The sequence below is a fragment of the Ceratotherium simum genome, chromosome 19 (genome assembly GCF_057802395.1).
Source record: "Ceratotherium simum simum isolate JZ-2026a chromosome 19, ASM5780239v1, whole genome shotgun sequence".
NCBI classification, from domain to species: domain Eukaryota; kingdom Metazoa; phylum Chordata; class Mammalia; order Perissodactyla; family Rhinocerotidae; genus Ceratotherium; species Ceratotherium simum.
Genome location: NC_141918.1, coordinates 16132625 through 16154830, shown reverse-complemented (window position 1 = coordinate 16154830; position 22206 = coordinate 16132625).

Genomic DNA, 22206 nt, shown 5'->3' with positions numbered 1-22206 from the left:
TAAGCTTTTAATATGTGTCTTCTCATGCTCTGGGCCACTGTGAACCTGACTGTGCAGTGCTAATCACCCAAGGAGTCTCAGTAACTTACTTATTCACTCACAGATGGGGTTGCCACTCAAGTAGTGAGAACCTTCAGTGAATGGTTACTTTCCCACCCTTTGTAGCTGCTGTTTAACCATTGAATAAATCTTGAATAATGCTTTTACTTGAAATAACTTATTGGATAAGTCTATTTCCTACATTAAGACATTGCTCTCTCTCACAATATATGCCATTTCATTACTTGACATTACAACACAACAAAAATTTAAAATTGGGGGTTTCCATTGAATTTAAATATAAAACGTCATTTTTTCCCTTTGATTTTTGTCTGTGGCATTATTCGTTTAAAGAAACATTTGATGAAATATCTGCTAAATAGTTTAATCCATGGGATGGAAGTTGGATGAGGATCTGACTGGCTATAAATGGTATTTTTTTCAGTATTTCTTTCACCTGTTCTTCATAGATAGTGCTCCTTGCCATAGTGAGTAAAATCTGACAAGTTAGCAGGCGATTAATCAACCTTTAATCAGTGAAATAACGTGGCAGGTCTAATTCCTGGTGAGAAGTCAATAATAAAATCTCAGTATTGCAATCCTTGGAGCTACTATATTAACCACTGTGGTCAAATTCCTATTTATTATGATGTTTGAGACAGGAAAATATTGCACTGTCAGATGATTATTTTTTTAAGAGAGAAAATAGCCATGCAGCACAACTTTGGAATACTTATCTTTACTTTGTGTCAGAAAACCATACTATTAAACCCCGTAATGGAAGCACCCCTTCTTCCAGCTCTCATCAGCAGTCCACAATGTCATGCCGTGAGAATTTAATTGGACTAAAGTGACTATTTGACATGCAGAACTGAGCTGTGTCATCAAGACTCCACAGGTAGTGAACACTTGGTGACTGACGGGTGGAAGAGAATGTACGTTCTAATAAGGGGTCAAGGGACTTCAGGAGTTCTTCTGTGTAATTACCTGCAGCAGCAGGTGAGATGGTGCATGTCAAATAAGAAAATTACAATTCTATCACTGAAGAACTGGGGCATCATATACAAAAAGTAAATATAAAACAAAGCTGAAGCCAAAGCTATCTAAAACTGTGTTATTTTGTGATAGGCTTTTAAAAGATTATTTTTAACTGAAGCACACAGTGGAAACTTTTTGTAATACTAATGTTGTATGAAAGGAAGAATAACCACCTCATTGGCCAATCTATTCATAGCAGGTTTTGTTCAACGGTTGCAGGGGATAAGTATTTACTTTAATGAGATTGATTGCATGTCATAACAGGCCATATGTTTTATGAGATTTCAGATCTAAACTTTTAAATGCTTTTACATATTCTATAATAATAAATACAGTTAGAGTTTATTTATTTGTTCTGATTATAAGAAAGAGGAATGAAAACTTTAGATTAATTTGAAATTTTTAATGAACTGAGCACTAGCCCACATAAGATAGTCAAATATTAGTGTATCCCTACCGGAGTGGCATAGACCAGTAGCCTGTGCCTTGGAATTCTCTTTCTAGAATACGTGATTGCGTTTGCTCGTCTCTGACTTGTATGCTATTATTTTTAGAAAAGCTTTCCTTTATTAACTTCAACAATTTATTTTAATAACCAAATAATTAACCACATTATTAGTTGCATTGTCTAAAACTTATAAATTAATTAGGCTCTAATAGTTCTTTTAAAGTCAGTTCTTCAAACGTCAGAGAGTATTTTTAATATAATTAACATCAATAGTCGTTAAATTTGGAAGCTAGCTCATGTAAGTCTAATTAATGAAGGAAAAAGTCCTGGAAGAAAGAAACACGTTCTAGACACATGAAGAATATTACATACCTCATCCTCTATATTTATCTGTATCCCTATGTACAAACCATTTGGGATTTGAGTTGGAATACCAAGACATTGCTCCTCTTGCTGAGTTCTTCAGTGGGAGCAGGTGGATACCAAATCCAGCATCAGGAAAGTTTAACCTTTTCAAAATGAAAGCGTTCAAACAGTTTTCCTTACCTTTACCAGGAAGAATACGGGGTGGGCAAAGCAGAGGAGAGGATCAGGGGAGGTTTCAGGAGAAAGATGGTTAGAGTAAGAGGCAGGGGGCATGAGGCGTGAATACAGTTCAAATTGGAACTGGTCCAGTGGTGTCCTTGGCAAAGGACAGATGTGGAAAGGAGTTGGTTCTAGAGGAAAGAGAAGAAAGGGTTGAGGGACTGACAGGTGGAGCTGGCTGTGTGTGTGAGGAAACTCCGAGGGCAGCAGCTGAGGAAGGAAACAATCAGGTCTATTTATGCAGACACAATTCAAGAAAAAATTTCTCCTGGGGAATTATCAGAAATAGCAAAGTGATCTCACAAAGAGGAAAAAGATTAGAAAGTCATGGAGGTGTAGCCTCACACAATACACACAACATGTTGAAGAGGCTGTTCAAGGGGAGTGGAGATTTCTGCAGTAATGAAGAATTGGAGTCTCGGTATTTGAAGCCTGTATGTTAAGCTCATATAAGAGCAAAGACCAAGCTCAGTAATAAGGGAGAGTCGGAGTGAGGGGGGCCCAAGGTGATGTTAAACACTACACTCAGCGTCTTCCTGGACGCCGGTACCGGGAGCACTCAACTATGTTTTCTAAAACTGTGCTGTATTTTCAGAACAGATTTATAAATTTTTTGCCCCCTGCCTGAAAATTCTATGATTCTACAGTAATTTAGTAGTAAAGATAAAATAAATACACCTAAAACAATTAAAAAATAATGGGGGGCAGCATCAAGATGGAGTAGAAACGCTTCTTCCTGTTCCTTATACTTACAACAGATGAAAACCTTGAAATATACAAATATATATGTATTTCATACATATGATATACATACACATACTCTGAAAGGTGTTAAGAAGAAGGAAGAAAGAAGACAGCAAGAGACTTCAGGAACCAAGGAAGAATTCGGTGGTAAGTTCCCTACGTTTTCTTTTTGCTTTACATATCCCAGACTGGATACTGGAGAAGCCAACAACCCAGAAATCTATAACATTATTTGATGTCGTTCTCAATGTATTTAGAGCTAATATTTAAGACAATTATATTATATAAGGGGAAGAATAAAGAGACTAAAAGGAAGGTAATGTTTCTAGACTTCACTCAAATTAGTAAAATGATGATATGAGTAAATTGTGATGTTACGTATGTACAGTGTAATGCCTAGAGCAATCACTAAATATCTATACAAACAGATGCACTAAAAAACACTGTAGATAAATCAAAATAACTCACTCTTTAGGGAAATGTAATGGGATGATCTGTTACTGTGCTGTTACCATAACTGCCCCCCTCCCCACTGAGAAGAGGGAAAATCAGAAGAGAAATCCTGTGTTACATCATCTTTCTTTGCTGGACACTTTCTCTGTGGACTGGGCACTTCCCGTGAGCTGCTGAAATGTTGCTGAAATATTTCAGTAAACAGAAGCGCATTCACCCTCAACTGGTTTGCAGGGTTATGGCCAAAACTTTTACAAATAGTTATTTTTATCATTCTTTAATCTGCTTATATATTATATTGTTATAAACCGAATCTGTGTCAACCTTGCTTTATCAGAAGCTGAGACAAAGGAGATTTTATGTCCAAATGGTCACTACTGCCTCCAAAGTGTAAAGCAAAGTCCTTTTTTTTTTTGCCCCAAAGCCCCAGTAGATAGTTGTATGTCATAGTTGCACATCCTTCTAGTTGCTGTATGTGGGACAGGGCCTCAGCATGACCAGAGAAGCAGTGCATCGGTGCGCGCCCGGGATCCGAACCCGGGCCTCCAGTAGCGGAGCGTGCGCACTTAACCGCTAAGCCACGGGGCGGGCCCCAAGCAAGGTCCTTCTGATCTGAGTAAATAAGTGCTTTGTCCACCCCCATTTTAACACCTTTTATAGGTAGAATTAATATACAGTAAACTGCACATAATTAAAGTTTAAAAAGTTGCATATTGTATGATTTCATTTATGTAACATTCTCAAAATGATAAAATCTACACACGTAATACAAATATACGTTATCTACTACATGTGATAAAATGGCCTAGAACTATACACATGCATTGTGCCAATGTAAATTTCTGATTTTGATACGATACTATAATTACATGAGATGTCACCATTAGGGAAGGCAGATTGCAGGGTAAAGTGGACCTCTCTGTACTATTTTTGCAACTTCCTGTGAATCTATAGTGATTTCAAAACAAAAAGACAAAAACTACTTTGACAGGCACAAATGGCTATAGATTGCATGATTCCATCTATATAAAGTTCTGAAAAGGCAAATCTATAAAGACAGAAAGCAGATCAATGATTGACCGGGGCTGGGAGTGGTAGAATGGTAGAAAGGATTGATTGAAAACGGGTGTGAGGGAATCTTTCGGAGGGATGGAAATATTCTACAACTGGATTGTGGTGATGGCTACACAACTCCATAAATTTATTAAAACTCACTGAATTGTACACTTTCAATGGGGGTATGTTATGGTATGTAAAGCATACTCCAATAAAAATGTGAAAAATGCATTTTCATAGTGATCATGGAAAAATAAGGTCATGTTGAATTTTTCTTAACTCTTCTTTTAGAATTTAATATTACTTACATTTTGAATTGCATAGTGTCTGTATAGGAGCAGGGGGAGGGCATCAACAGCTTATCTATGCCTTAGGCCTCTAGAGCTCTTTTCCAAGCACTGGTGTGCACATGTCAAGGCAGATGGCATAGGGAGGGAGCCATGTGGGACACACAGAAGGGAAACCTTTTATCCCTGGAGCTGCACTGGTTAAGAGTTATTATCTGTTCCCATTGAGAGAGGAGAAGACACTGATATCAGAATCTGCTCTATATCCTTTACAGTTTGCTGTCTGTGGGTATATATTTCATACATATAGGAGGCTGTAAAATAGTTGTCATTGCAGAGTGTGTGCTCATTCATCGTCAACAAATCATTTTGTCATATTTACAAAGCCCTAAGGAAAAAGACAAATGTTCATGAGAACTAACAAAAACTCTCTAACCTCTATAATCAGAGTGGACTCTCTCTGACTATTTAGTATCAAGATTCCAGCACCCAGCGTGAGAAAATAAGGCTAGTGTCACATTTTGCAGACTCTGCCCTAAAGAGATTTATGTCTGCCCAGATGTGTTTCACTTAAAATAGCAACATTTTTATACTTCTATCATTTATTTGTTACCCTGAACTCTAGCAGTCTGTTTATAACCTCCACTAGACTGTGAGTTCATGGTGGAGTGGGAGGTGGGAAAGGTAGGGGTCATCCTCTGTATCCTAGTACCCGTGAGAGGACCTAGCACATACAAGTTACTAACACACATTTGTAATAATTGTAATAATTGATTAGCAGTTAGTGGAGAGGCCATAAGTGAAAATAGATGTTGGGAAGATTTCTCTATAAATTTCAAATCTATAACATATTATTCATAAAATACAGAGTTAAAGTAAATTCTTATTGTTTTAGCCTCTTAGATTAAACAAAACTGTGTCTTATCACAGAGGTAGGAATCTGAACTATTTAAGAGTGTGTTAACTGGGATAAATATTTGAAACATAAAGCTGGATGTAAAAGGTAATTAAGCTAAAGGTGGTTTTAAAAAAACAAAAAAAACAAGCAAACAAAACACAAGGCAGCAAGTCAATAGTCCACTATAATTAACTAGAAAGTGGCAGTAATGATAACACAATTCTGAAGTAGCCTATACGTCTCTCAGAAGAAAAAATAACCTAAATTAAAACATAAATCACTTTCGCCACTTTGGTCAAAACTACCTGCTATGGTCTGAATGTTTGCGCCCCCTTCAAATTCATACATTGATGTCTTAACACCCAAAGCTGATGGTATTAGGAGGTGGGGTCTTTGGAAGGTATTAAGTTATGAGGGTGGAAGCCTTATGAATGGGATTAGTGCCCTTATAAAAGAGGCTCCAGAGAGATTCCTAGCTCTGTCCACTGTGTGAGGACACAGCAACAAGGTGTCGGCTATGAACCAGGAAGAGAGTACTCACTAGAACACGACCATGCTGGTGCCTTGATCCTGGACTTCCCAGGCTCCAGATCTGTGAATACTGTCTGTGGTACTTTGTTATAGCAGCCTGAATGGACTAAGAAATTACCATATTCTGTATACCACATGTACAGATTTAAAAGGAGGGTGACTTAGTCTGGCTGGGCTACCATAACAAAATACCATACACTGGGTGGCTTAAACAATAGAAATGTATTTTCTCACAGTTCTGGAGACTAGAAGTCCAAGAGCAAGGTTCCAGCCAATATAGATTCTGATGAGGGCTCTTTTCCTGGTTTGCAGATAGCCCCCTTCTTGCTGCATCCTCATATGGCAGAAAGAGAACTCTGGTGTCTCTTTCCCTACTTACAAGGGCACCAGCTCTGCTGGGTTGGGGTGCCAACCTTATGACATCATTTAACCTGTATCACCTCCTCACAGGCCCCATCTGCAAATACAGTCCCATTGGGGGTTAGGTCTTCAATACGTGCATTTTAGGGAGATTCAATTCAGGCCATAACAGAGGCTGAGATGGAAATACAGATAGCATATGTTAAATCCCTACTATTGGCCAACACTTGAGCCGGGCACTTTCCTTTAATACTCTCAACAAAGCTGCAGAGTAGTTTTATGTTGTCCAACTTTATCAAGAAACAGTGGTGGAGATGTCAAATATGTTTACCAGAGTTGCATAGCTACTAATAGGGTTAAGATTTGTACCCAGGTTTTTCTGGCTTAACAGCTAGTTTTCCTACTTTATAAACTTTCGGGAAAATAATAGGTAAAGGAGGTGATTACCTTCCAAACACACTCCCTGCACTCAAGTCCTTATCTCAGGATCTGCCTTCAAGAGCCCAGACATCCCCTTGATGGTGACCTCTTCATCATGCCACCCCCAATTCAGAACAACTTCTGCATTAATTCTTCAAACCTAATTACTCCTAGAAAAACACATCGATTTCTTTATAGCAATTAGTTTCAAAATGGCTTTATATTGCAGTGTAGATTTGAAAAAATATTAAAATAAAAAATAAATTATTTTAATCAGTAGTAACATCTAAAGAAAAACCATTTTCTTCATCATCATCATCATCATCATCATTAAAAACATTAATGTGCAATGATTTTGCCACCTTTGTTTTTAATCCCATGAATGTCATTTTCAACTTCATCTATGGCAAATGAATTTGTAGTAATCTGATTCATTATCATCCTATTTATATCTGTAAAGACTATTATTAGAATTTCCCATTGCTGTCGTATGCATTCTTTCATTTGCACCTCATAGCTATGAGTTAAATAGGACAGATATTATCAAGATTTTACACATGAGTAGATAAAAGCTAAGTAAAACTCAGTTACTCTACTATTTTTTTATATAAACAAAAATATAATGAATTGTAATCTGTAATTCTATTGTTGCACAGGTTTGTGCTGTCTTGTTTATATAATTAAATCTTTAAAAAAAATTTTATATAGACTTTTGGACTAATTGCTTATTGCCTGTTTACTATAACTCTAATTTATGTTGCAGCCCCTTATGACCCAGAATACTAAAGCAAATCCAGTTTCTTCAACCTGGATCTCTTGCTTTCTTTAAGATTAATGTCAACATTGTTTTTAATAGCAAATAATTTTTTTCTGAGATAGTCAATGTCATATCTACTCAATCTAGTTTCATATCCAATAGGAAATGTGTCAATTCATGGTGACTCATTATTTATATATATTGAGACTCCTGTCACCCACTCATCTAACTTGCCCTTCTCTAAGCCTTGCATAGCCTCTGACCAGGGATCATGCTCTACCCTTTTGCTTCAGATCTCCTATAAGGACCTCTAGCTGTTTCTGTATGCAGCACTTTCCATGTGAGATAGCTGCCACTTTTCATCAGACAACCCCTGCTTCCCAGGACTGCCCTCATCTCCATCACTGCTTGTACAGCATCAACTTCTCCATAGCGCACCTGCTCCTCAACAACACTATTAGGAGTAGTACCTGCTAGCCACACCAGTGCTTGGTCCTTTCCTAGGGAGGACAGTTATAGACATCAAGCTCTTTGAAAATAGGTTAGGACAGTCCCGGACTGTTTGGGGAAAACTCAGTTTTCCACCTGTGTTTCTCTCCTTTACTGTCACACTACTACCACGCACACAAAACACTTCTGACACCAGATGTGTGTGGGTTTTTCCCCCACCAAACAGTTCTGTGACACCAGCTAGGTGTCCTGCAACTTAATTCTGACACTAACTACCTGCAGGTAGCATCAGATCACACAGGTTAAAGGCTCTGTCCTGTGAGACTGCCCTCCCCCCAACTTTAGATGCCAATGGCAAGTAGTAGGTCCCCAGATTACCCACAACTTCTGTCTGACTTGGCTATGAATTGGAGGTTCCTATGACCCCTCCTTGGACTCAATTAATTTGCTAGAGCAGCTTACAGAATTCAGGGAAACACTTACTTATGTTTACCAGTTTATTAAAGGATATGCCAAAGGATACAGATGAACAGCCAGATGAAAAGCTACGCTTGGCGAGGTCTGAGAAGGTCCCAAGCACAGGGGCTTCTATCCCTGTGGAATTGGGGTGCATCACCATCCTGATATGTGGATGTGTCACCAACCTGGAAGAGTTCTGAACTCCATACTTTTGAGAGTTTTATGGAAGCTTTATTATGTAGACATGATTGACCATTAACTCCATTTGAAGCCCTTCCCCCTTCTCAAGAGAATGGGGGGTGGGGGTGCTGAAAATGCCAAGCTTCTAATCATGATTTGGTCTTTCTGATGACCAGTCCTCATCCGGGAGCCCAAGCAGAGTTGCCTCATTAGAACAAAAGACACTCTTATCACCCAGGAAATTACAAGAGTTTTAGGAGCTCTATGCCAGGAACTGGAGACAGTATCTCACATGGACATAATTGTAGTCATGTTAATGTTATAAACAGGCAGATATAAGCAAAGAGAGAATTTATGGAACATATGAGACCAGTGTGCCATCATAGGATTCCAACACAAGACCATCCTACGACAAACTTCTTTTCCTAATTCTGCAACCATATTCTGATAAATGGGATGGCAGATGAAAATCCATTTTATAGAATTCATATTTTTATTGGTTACACTGAATAGTGTAAACAAGATAGTAAAAATGAAAATTATTAAGCAGACTCCAGATCCCTTGGGAGTTAGATCATACTCTTAGATCTGATCTGCTTCAACTGATAAAAGTCTTTTAATATCATTAAACATGTTGGCTTTGTTTTCATTAAATTTAATTGATTTAGACTGTACATTGCTATGATTTATACAATTTAGAAAGAAATTACTTCAGAAATATATAACAGAAAAAAATACCTTATTAGAAAAAAAACACCTTTATATTAGGTGAGTCATTCTGGTGTCATCAGTCAGCTTGATGGTGTCAATGACATTGAAACTGTTAACTAATGAACCAGAATAACCTCAAAATTACTGAGACACACTATAGTTTTAAACAAGACTTTAGCTGACACGGTGTGGTCCTCATTTGGAAGAATTATTTTTGGTTAAACTTTCAAATGCAGAACAATTTCTCTATTTTACTTTTAAAAACTTTAAGACTAATTTTTTCCTTTACCAATTTGATTACTAAGCTTTAGTTTCAAATGTATCTAACAAGAAAGAAGTGGGGCTGAAACACTGACTTATTATTCCCCTAGTTCTTTCATACGTTTCGTAAGGAACAGACTTAAGACTTATCCAGCTTCACAGCTTCATTCCTTCCTATTGTTGCTTAGGCTGTTGGGTTTCACTGAGGAATTCACAGGAGAGAAAATCTGGTAACGCAGTAACAAGGTTAAAACAAGACATTCAGACACAGTGAAACCTTAGTAAACAGTTAGGTGATAAAAATGAAGTACTTCCATACTTTATACAAAAAAACTGAAATAAATGATTGCCTGACTTGTTAAATAAACATATAATGCCAACAAACATTTCTCAATATGTGTTAGTATTTTACATAGAACAAAATTCTTACTGAGGCAGATGTGACTAGAATGTTTTTCATTCAAATGTCTTCAGTTTCGTAGATGCCTTACAAACTGTAAATTTTCATATAAGTTGTCATCATGGCTGCCTTTGGTATCATATCTGATACTGCTCCAGGAATAATAATTTCCTCTGCTAGGTTTTTATTGATTCAGTCAATGCTGTATGTTTGTTTGTTTTCTTTTTTGTGGCTCTGGTGTAAGTGCCATTCAAATTCAGAAGATACTGAGATAGTAGGTTGATTAAATCACTAGGAGTATTGCTTAATTCTTACGGGAACCTCAAAAAAGAGAAATATTTACTCATTTAATTATTAAATTCCTAAAAAGTACATAAGAGAAGGCATCTTTGCGGTTTGTTAGAATATCATAATAAGACTTGTTCTAAAGTAAATAAAACTCAGGGGATCTTTCTAGGTACGTCTATCCACCAATCAATGAAACTGAAAATCCTCTAATAACTCTATCAATGGTACAGAATTAAGAACTAAAATATTTTTATGCTTTGTTCTTAAACTATTACGGATTTTTTCCAATTACGTTGTATGTATGTATCATTGTAGAAACTGGCAAAAATTCAACAAAAAAGAAGAAATAAAAAGCACCTATAATCCCACTATCAAAGATACATTGTTGACATTTTGTTATATTTTCTTGCATACACATACACAAACACACATACACATAGTTGAAATTATATATACTGTTTCATTTATCAATATTTTGGAAACACTATGTAACTGTCATAATATTCATTGCGTTAAAATTCATCAAGTTAATATGGCATAATTTATTCAAATATCCCACAGTTAAAATTAATTTCCACTTTTGTTTTTATATACAATGCTGTGATAATCATCTTTGTACTTAAAATTCGGTCCACATTTCTGATACTTCATCTGAGTAAAAAATAGTAGAATTCTCAGGATAAATGATGTGAAATTTCAACCCTTGCAATCCATATTGCCAATTTATTTTTGTGATATTTCTTTACAAGGGCTCTGAAATCATGTATATACTGAATTCATTATACCATGTTAATTCCAAAGTGTTTTTGGCTTTGAATTTCTCCATTATTCTTGATGTTACAATGGAACTATTCCAAGTATGAAGAGGATAATTTAGTATCATTTAAAAATGTGATAAAAATCTGTGTGCCACCATTTATCCGTAAATAAATAATGATTCATTTGATAATACTTTTATATTTGCCAGGAATACAGTGCTCTAGTATTAAAACACTGTTCAGTTGTACAAATTCAATTCAAAAGATAACTAACCTTCATAACATTTTTAAATCAATTCTCAAAATATTCCTGTTTACTAGCCAGAAATGCACACTATAAAAGACAACAATAGATCTTGAAACTTTAGAGAGTTGTCACATCCTTATTGTTTGACAATCAGGTTGAATAAGATTACAGTCATATGTCAATTTGAATCAAAGAATTCTAGATAAAACCAAAACCATTGCTGGAAACAATGATCCATAACATCCTCAGCTAAATTTTGCTGCCTCAGAAGTATCCTGTCAAATGATGCACAAGTAGACAAGGGACTAGAAAGTGTACCATGATACCCTGACCATCTGTTGGTAGATTATCAAACAGAGGTCGATGCCAATAAGGCAGTAACTGTAACAACCAGGTCAGCATCTGAAAGGTTATGGTACTATATTTTCAAGAACCACTATGTGGGTTCAGACCCAAACATCCTTCCTGTGTTAAAATAAAAAAAATTTTAATTGCATTTTGCATATTGCATTCAGTATCAAGTATGGAAAGAGACAACCTTCTCTACTAGGTAACGTATTACTCAGTTTATTGCTACTGCCTCCCATGCAGTGAGCTTGCATCATCTTTCTGATCTCCTACTTCCTTCATTCTGTCCTGTCCTGGGGTGATGGTTACAGGACAGGATATGCTAAAATGTTGAGATCTTCTCTCTAATTTATTAATTTATTCCATACTGTATCCTTAACATAATGCGTGGACCAAAATTCCAGATTAGCTCTGCAACAAACTCTATCCCCACTAAAGTCGGTAGGACAGGTCTGAATTAGAAGCATATCTTTTTTTTTTTTTTTTAGGTATAACTGACATATAACATTATATTAGTCTTAGGTGTACAATGTAATGATTCAATATTTGTATATATTATGAAATGATCACCAATAATTCTGGTCAACATTTGTCACCATACCTAGTTACAAAATGTTTTTGTCTTGTGATCAAAACTTTTAAGATCTACTCTCTTACCAACTTAAAACTATACAATACAGTGTTATTAACTATGGTCACAATGCTGCACATTATATTCCCATAGCTTATTTATTTTATAACTGGAAATTTGTACCTTTTGACCCCCTTAACCCGTTTTGACCAACACTCCCACTCTTGCCACCTCTGGAAACCACCAATCATTCTCTGTATCTATGAGCTCATTTTTTTAAAATTCCACATATAAGTGAGATCATATGGCATTTGTCTTTCTCTGCCTGACTTATTTCACTTAGAATAATGCCCTCAAGTTCCATCCACACTGTCACAAATGGCAAGATTTCATTCTTTTTTATGGCTGAATAATATTCCATATTTTATATATATATACACACACCACATTTTCTTTATCCATTCACCCATTGGTTGACACTTAGGTTGTTTCCATGTCTTGGCTATTGCAAATAATGCTGCAATGAACATGAGGGTGTGTATATCTATTTGAATTAGTGTTTTCATTTTCTTTGTATAAATACCCAGAAGTGGAATTGCTGGATCATACAGCAGTTCTCTTTTTATTTTTTGAGGAACCTCCACACTGTTTTCCATAGTGGCTGCATCAATTTATATTCCCAACAGTGCACAAGAGTTCCTTTTTCTCCACATTCTTGCCAACACTTGTTATTTCTTGTCTTTTTGATAATAGCTATTTTAACAGGCGCAAGGTGATATCTCATAGTTTTGATTTGCGTTTCCATGTTGAGCGTCTTTTCATGTACCTGTTGGCCATCTGTATGTCTTCTTTTGAAAAATGTGTATTCAGATCCTCTGTTCATTTTTAAATTGGATTGTATGATTTTTTTGCTATTGAGTTGTATAAGTCCTTTACTTGTTTTTGATATTAGCCCCTTATCAGATATATGATTTGCATATATTTTTTTCCCATTCAATGGGTTGCCTTTTCATTTTCTTGATGGTTTTCTTCCCCTGGATGCACATCCATTCTTAAAGCTAGACTAGAACAAAACTTGGTATGATGGTTAATTTTATGCTCAGATATTTGGCCGAACATTACATTGCGTGTGTCTGTGAGGGTATTTCTAGACGAGATTAATGTTTGAATTGGCAGACTACATAAAACATATTGCCCTCCCTCCCAGGAGTGGGTAGTACCCAATCAGTTGAAGACCTGCATAGAACAAAAAGGCTGAGTGAGCAGGAGCTCCTCCTGCCTGACTGCCTGACCTGGAACATTGGTCTTTTCTGGCCTTTAGACTCAGACTGAAACATTGTCTTTTCTTAAGTCTTAAGCCTGTTGGTGTTTGGAATGGCGCTTACACTACTGGCTTCCCTGGTTTTCTGGACTCAGATTGGAACTACACATTGGCTCTCTTGGGTTTCCAGCTTGCTAACCATAGATCTTGGAATTTCTTCATCTCCCAAATCACAAGGCAATCCCTTATAAAAAATAAGTTATATATATATATGGATTTTTGAGGCAACATATTCCTCGTTTGGATGTGTTACTCCAGCCCATTTAGCAAGGGACCTAAAAAACTGCTAGTTTTGATTGGGGCCTAGAAGAAGAGGCAGCTCTACAACAGATCTAAGCTGTTGTGCAAGCTGCTCTGTCACCTGGGCCATGTGATTCCACAGATCCAGTGGTGCCTGAAGTGTCAACGGAAGATAGGGATGCTGTGTGGAGCCTTTGGCAGGCCCCTATAGGCAAGTTGAAGCCCTTAGGATTTTGGAGTGAAGCCCTGTCATCTTCTGCAGATAACTACTCTCCTTTTGAGAAACAGCTCTTGGCCTGCTACTGGGTCTTAGTAGACATTAAACACTTAACCTTGGCTACCAAGTAACTGTGTGACTTGAGCTGCCCGTCATGAACTGGCGCTGATCTGACCTACAAAGCCATACAGTTGGGCTTGCACAGCAGCACTCTGTCATCAGATGAAAGTGGTATATACGACGTCAGGCTCGAGCAAGCACTGAAGGCACAAGTAACATGAAGAAGTGGCCCAAATGCCCGTGGTCTCCACTCCTGTTACATGACTTTCTCTTTCCCAGCCTGCTCCTATGCTCTCGTGGGGAGTTTCCTATGATCAGTTGACAGGGGAAGAGAAGACTCAGGCTTGGTTTATAAATGGTTCTGCACAATATGCAGGCACCACCCAAAAGTGGACAGCTGTAGCACTACAGCCCATTTCTGGGACATCTGTGAAAGACAGTGCACATGGTTCACTTTACTTGAAAGGAGAAATGGCCAGGTGTGCAATTATATACCGATTCATGGGCTGTGGCCAATGGTTTGGCTAAATGATCAGGAACTTGGAAGGAACATGATCGGAAAATTGGAGACAAGAAAATTTGTGGGAGAGGTATATGGATAGACCTCTCTGAATGGGCAAAAAATGTGAAGATATTTGTGTCCCATGTGAATGCTTACCAACGGGTGACCTGTACAGAGGAGAATTTTAATAATCAAGTGGATAATATGACATATTCTATGGATACCAATTAGCTTCTTTCCCCAGCCACCCCTGTCATTGCCCAATGGATTCATGAACAAAGTGGCCATGATGGCAGAGATGGAGTTATGCATGGCCTCAGCAACATGGACTTCTTCTCACCAGGGCCAATTGGGTTATAGCCACTGCCGAGCGCTCAGTCTGCCAGCACCAGAGACCAACGGTGAGTTCCAAGTACGTCACCATTTCCCTGGGTGATCAACCGGCTAACAGGTGGCAGGTTGATTACATTGGACCAATTCCAACATGAAAGGGGCAGCATTTTGTTCTTACTGGAATAGACCCTGGATACAGATTTGTCTTTCCTACATGTAATGCTTCTGTCAAAACTACCATCTGTGGACTTACAGAATGCCTTATCCACCATCTTGGTATCCCACACATCATTGCTTTTGACCCAGGAACTTACTTCACAGTAAAGAAGTATGGCATTGGGCCCATGCTCATGGAAGTCACTGGTCTTACCATGTTCCCCACCATCCTGAAGCAGCTGGCTTGATAGAATTATGGAATGGCCCTTTAAAGTCCTAGTTACAATGCCAGCTAGATGACAATTCCTTGAAGAGCTGGGGTGAGGTTCTCTCCAGATGGCTGTATGTGCTCTGGATCGGCATACAATATACAGCATTGCTTCTCTGTTTGCCAAGATTCAAGGGTCCAGGAATCATGGGTGAAAATGGTAGTGGCACCACTCACTATTACCACTAGTAACCTCTAGCAAAATTTTTGTTTCCTGTTTCTGTGACCTTATGCTCTGTTGGCCTAGAGATCTTAGCTCCAAAGGGAGGAACTTCCAACAGGATAAACAACAATGATTCCATTGAATTGGAAATTATGACTGCTGCCCAGCCACTTTGGGTTCCTCATGCCTCTGAATTAACAGGCAAGGGAGAGATTTACTATGCTGGCTGGGGTTGATTCTGATGACCAACGGGAAATTGGACTACTATTCCAAATTGAGGAAAGGAAGAGTATATCTGGAGCACAGGAGATCCTTTAGTGTGTCTCTGAGTATTACCAGGCCCTGTGATTAAGGTCAGCGGACAACTACAACAACCCAATCCAGGCAGGACTACTAATGGCCCAGATTCTTAAGGAATGAAGGTTTGAGTCACCGTACCATTCACCACAACCAGATGAAGTGCTTGCTGAAGGCAAAGGGAATACAGAATGGGTATGGAAGAAGCTAGTTATAAATATCAGCTACAACCACGTGACCAATTACAGAAATGAGGACTGCAATTGTCTTGAGTATTTCCTTCTTATTTTGTTGTGAATATATATGTGTGTGTATTAAGTAAATATCTTTGTTTTCTTCCCTCTCATATTCCCTTATCATGTAATATAAGATATATTGACTTGAAATCATAGTAGTTATGTATTGTTAGTTAGTTATGGAATGTCAAGGAGAAGAGCAAACATCACTCAAGGACTTTATTCCCTCTTCTGAGGGGGAGGTTAATGCGTTTTCAGTTGTACACAGGATAGCTATATCATATTAGGTAGAATTATGACCTTATTATTGTCTTTATTTGAAGACTAAGTATGGCTTAAGGAGGTGCCACGCCGCCAAGGGGTGGAGTGTGATGGTTAATTTTATTTGTCAACTTGACTGGGCCATGAGGTGCCCAGACATTTATTCAAACATTACTTGGGGTGTGTCTGTGAGAGTATTTCTAGATGAGATTAACATTTGAATTGGCCGACTGAGTAAAGCAGATTGCCATCCCACTGTGGATGGGCCTCATCCAATCAATTGAAGACCTGAATAGAACAAAATTGCTGAGTGAGAGGGAGCTCCTGCCTGACTGCTTGACTAGGAACATTGGTCTTTCACAACTTTGGATTCAGACGGAAACATTGGCTCTTCTTGGGTCTCAAGCCTGCCAGCTTTCGGACTGGAACTACACATCAGATCTCCTGGGTCTCCAAATTGCCAACTGCACCTCCTGGAATTTCTGATTTCAGGGACTAAGGCAGTTTCAAACCGGTCACCACATGCTCTGCTCTGATTGGCCTTCTGTCCCCTAGCATGGAAACTTTAATAATATATCCAGAAACTGACTACTTCTCACCTCCTACACAGCCACAATCTTGCTCCAGTTTTCGAGCTGCTCTCATTTCTTGCCTAGATAATTGCAAAAGCCTCCTAATTTTCTTCATGCTTTGGCCCCTACTCTCCCTCCTGTAACCTATTCTCAACACAGTAGCCAAAGTGATCCTGTTTAAACGTAAGTCAGACCATAACATTCCTCTGCTATTAGCCCTTTAATGGCCCCCAGAATAAAAGCCAATCTTTCCCTAAGCATGCCTGGACCCACCTGGTGTGGCCACTCATTATCCCTCTGGTCTCATATCCTTCTCTTCTTCCTCTTGTTCTCTCTGCTTATTCCTCTTGTGCCCCCACTGTCCCTGAGACTCATTGGACTCACTCCCATCTCAAGGTCTCTGCACGTGCTTCTCTCTCTCCTTGGAAGGTCTTCACCTAGCTATCTTGATTGCTTGCTCCTCAGCCTCTTTTGGATCTTTATTCAAATATCACCTTTTCAATGAGACTAGATGTGGCCACTCTGTCTGAAATTGCAGCCACCTCTGACCCTCCCTGCTCCCTTTCCCTGCTGTATGTTTTCCCTCGGCATTTACCATCATCCAACATACTACGCAGTTTACTTGTTTCTTATTTATTATCTGTGCTTTTCCTGAAATGTAAGTTCCAGGAAGACAGAGATTTTGGCCTGTTTTGTTCACTGCTATACCCTCATCCCCTAGAATAGCGCCGAGCAGCACATTGTATGTGCTCAGTAAATACTTGTTCTGTGAATGGTTACAACTTAGAAACGCTGTACTAACATTGCTATATGCTGAGATGAGTTAACAAGCCTTAGAAAAGATTATCTGCAAAGATTTAACCTTGCAACATACTTTTTTTCCCCACATTTCCAGAGCTACTATGGTATAAGACACCATCTTTACCTTGAAAAATCTAGCAGAGAAGAAAAGATTCTTAAAAATGTGATACATGTTGGGCCGGCCCCGTGGCTTAGCGGTTAAGTGCGCGCGCTCCGCTGCTGGCGGCCTGGGTTCGGATCCCGGGCGCGCACCGCTACACCGCTTCTCCGGCCATGCTGAGGCCGCGTCCCACATACGGCAACTGGAAGGATGTGCAGCCGTGACATACAACTATCTACTGGGGCTTTGGGGGGAAAAAATAAATAAATAAAATCTTAAAAAAAAAAAAAAATGTGATACATGTTTTTGTAGAATGACAAAGCCAGGATTATTCTTAGGATATATACTTCTAGTTGAACACTGACTGTTGGTCAGTGTTTTTTATTTCTTCTTTCTGATTCAAAAGATAAAAGAAGGAGAACGTGTTGAAAAATTGCCAGAAGAAATTCCTTTTTTCTAAGACGCTGCAAGTCCTCCTGCCTAACCTCCCATGAATTCGCTAGAATGCATTAGCCATGTCTACGACCAGTTCTTTAATTTGCCCACAGTGGGCTATCTCCACTTGTAGACATTTTGTACTATAGGTTAGGAGCTCAGTAACTGAAGATCTGGAAAAGCTTTGCATCCCAGGACTAATGGGGCTTCACACACTGCTCTTCCTAATCTGTTGCTTTTCTTCACTCTGTTTCCCAACCCAGTGGTGAGTAAGTCCCATCAATTTTGACTCGTAATTGTGTTCAACTGCATCCCTTTCTGTTGACTCCCACAGCTTCTCTTGTCAGCTGCATCTTGTCTCATCTGAATTATTGTGACTGTTTTCTAGGCCCCGGGCTGGTTTGGCTTCTAATCTTTTCTATATTCCACTTGCTGAAAGATGAATTAAAAATTCAAATCTCTGAAAAACCTGAAGAGCTGTTACTTCACTGCTTAAAACTCCTTCGTGGCTCACCAGTGCCTTCAGAATAAAAGTCAAACCCCAAAACATAAGCCAAATCTGCTCATGATCTGGTGTCTGCTAAAGTCTACAGACTCAAATTTTCTGATTCATAAACTTCTACCATCCAGCCAGGCTTAACTATGTAGGGATCCTTGAAAGTGCTATGCTGGACTTTTGGGTACAGAATGTCACCTCTTTCACCCTGTCCTTTGGCTGGTAAATTCCTTTTCATTATTCAAAACTTAACTGAGATGTCACATCCACCAAAAACCTTCCTGATCATGCTTTGCCTTCTTCTTCGTCCTCGGCCCTCCTTCCTCCATTCTGGCTGGAATACCAGTTCTCTATGCACCCTGTACTTATATTTTTAGCATAGAACTTGTCACATTGTGTTGTGATTACATGGACTCTTCATACTTCATTTCCTATTTAAGTTGCAAAACCTTCAGGTCTTAATGAACTGTAACTTTTTACTGTCCATCTGCATCTAAGCTTCAGATGTTGATCCTGGATGTGGCTGATCCTCTCTCCCTGTGATAACCCTCATAGGTCTTTGAATGACCATTTCCTTGGTAGAATAGCTTAGCATAGTTTTCAGAATATTTTATCAGGGAGAAAGTTGACCCTCTTCAGGTAAAAACACAAAAGCTTTTCTCATCTGTTTTATTATTTATGAAATGCATCTTGCTTGATTGTAAACAGAGGGGACAAAAGTGCTGGCTGTTAAGTGCTTGGAAATGTATCTAGAATTTTGTAGAGAAGCAATTTGACTTCATACGATATTTCAGTGTATAATTTTCGTGGTATCATGACTACAGTGTATTACTAGAGCCCTCATATTTATTTCTCTGATTTCCCACTAGACTAGGAGCCTCTTGATTTTATAGGGACTGCAGTGGTTCTGATACCACTTGTCCACAGTCAACCACAGAGAAAGACTTGTTATCTGCCTGCTGGAAAAGCCCTTGTGCAGCAGATCCCTGACTCTGATGTTTTCGCCTTCTTGCCACTCAGTGTAAAAAGCTTGAATGGAGCTGCTGTTGGCCTGTTTGCTTCTCTCCCACTCATACTAAAATTTACTCTCAGGATTCACTACTTTCATTTCTGGTTGGTGCTCATCACCAAAAATTCAGTTCCCTTCTGGGCAAGCCCTCTGACCAGGGCACTTTGAGATGATCCAGCCTGCAACCTTCTCTCCATCAGCAGGTTTGTTTCTGAGGGGCAGGAGGAGAGGGAAACTCTAACTGTCTTTAAAGAGATAAAGGATAACATTAGATTGGATATGTTAAGTATTAAATGCGTAGACATTATAAGCTACCAGAGTTTAAAGACTACCATTTTTAAAATATAAATTTGTGAAAGGTAACCAAAATTAATCTTGCCAAGAATAATGTGAAAGACACAGAGCTGAAATTAGATATAAATTTGACAGGAAGAAGGTACAATCATAATAGAAGAGACAGCACATTCATTAAATAGAGATGAAGGGAGATCAAGAAATATACATCAATTTATATTTTCAGCCACACTGCTGGACCTTATGGGCATAACACAAAAATATTTGAACAGTACTCAGTGGTTGAGAGCAGACTTTGAAGTCAGAGAGTCTGGGTTCAAATCTTAGCTCTGCCTCTTCCTAAACTTGAGAAGTTACTTACTCTCTCTGTGAATCAATTTGCTCATCTGTAAAATGGGGAGAACAATAGTGTGAATTAAAAGACATAGTACATGGCAAGTGGCACGTTATAAGGTATGCAATAACTATAAACTATCGTTAATTTTATTGTTGTTATTGCTATTAACTTTTATGCTTAGATATGTACCTAAAGTGCATAGATACCCAAAAACTATTGCTCTCTGAATAATAATAGAGAATTTTGAAAACATCTCACAAATTATAGTATTTTTTTTAAGAATCTGAAAAGCTGTGATGGCTCAGGATCTATTATTTATAGAACTCATTTGGAGCAGTCCAAATCTGTCCTACTTCATATTCTCATATATGGCATTCTCCTAATTACATACATTGTTAAGAGAAAAAAAAAAGCAACTCGTGTTTCTTTAGTGTCATTTAATAAAATTAAACCAATCAATCAATAAATCTCATCTTCAGTTGTGTATTAACTTTGCCAGCCAGCAGATTGCCATTGTGATGTGTGTCCTGGGACTAGAATAAGTACATGGTCCCCTTGGGTTATATCATCCCACATCTTAAGCTGTTTAATCCATAAAGCCTAGAACATGGTGAAATACTTTTATTAACAATACTTTTGGTCAGGGAAAGAGAGAATAAAGGCTTTTCCTTTGTGGGTATGACTTGAGCATTTTTGAATTACTATCTTATGAACACTGATAATGCTGTGGCTCATAAGCTCATGTTATTTGGTCCCTTGTTTATGTTGCAACTCTGAGCTATTTAGTTGCTATGGTGACAGTAACGATAAAGGCTGATTGGAAGAAGATAACATCTTATTTGAGATTTTTTTTTGTTGAAAGGGGAGAACACATTCCATGTTGCCCTATTAGACAAGATATTGGGTTACATCCATTTTGATTAGCAAGTCTCACTTTTTTTTAGTACAGATTGTTTCAGTGAGGTACTTTATGACTAAACTCTCTAAGACTTGACGTGAGATTTAGCAAGCTTAAGATAACCTAATCTCCATCTAATGGGATTTTTCTGAAAGTAGTTGCTCAGTATATGAATTATTATAAGAGAAAAATACTAAATTTAATATCAAAGAGCCAACTTCTGAAGTTCAAGTACCATACAATATACTTTTTCCACTGATAGAATTATTTAATAAGAACCTATTAACAGTCAGGAAACTATAGGAACTCCAGCAATAAGTAAATTATGAGGGCTTATTTCCTTTTAATTCTCTGATCCCAGCTGGAACAAGGTGTGATTGGAGAATGGTTTAATTGTTCATAGACATCTGTCTTTGGAGTCAATTGAAAAATAATATGCTGGGCATAATATGGCCTACAGATTTTTTGACATTTTTATATCTTTCACAATCAAGGCTTTGTCAAAAATTCAGGTAGTGAAACTCCTAAAAACTTATGGATACATTTAGAGTAGAAGGGAATAAAAACCTGGTAATATATCAATATGCACAGCTGGAAAGCAGATGTTCAACTGAATGATCTCAGTACTTAGAGAAAGCTATTAAACCTGTTACATAAATGAGAAATCCTCATAATTTATTGTCCTTATATTTGACTTACTTCTTTTTGCTCCTTTAAATTAACTCTGGAATTACTATTTCTATTATTATTATTGTTGTTGAAGCCAATTACCATGGAAGTTTGACTCCATGCAATACAATACACGAGTGCTAAGAAATGCCCAGAGCTGCTGTCAATCAAAGTAACTGGTGAGTTACAGGTTGTTTACTGTCCTGGGAAATGAGTGATAAATGCGTGCCAACCAGTAAAATGTGACGTTTA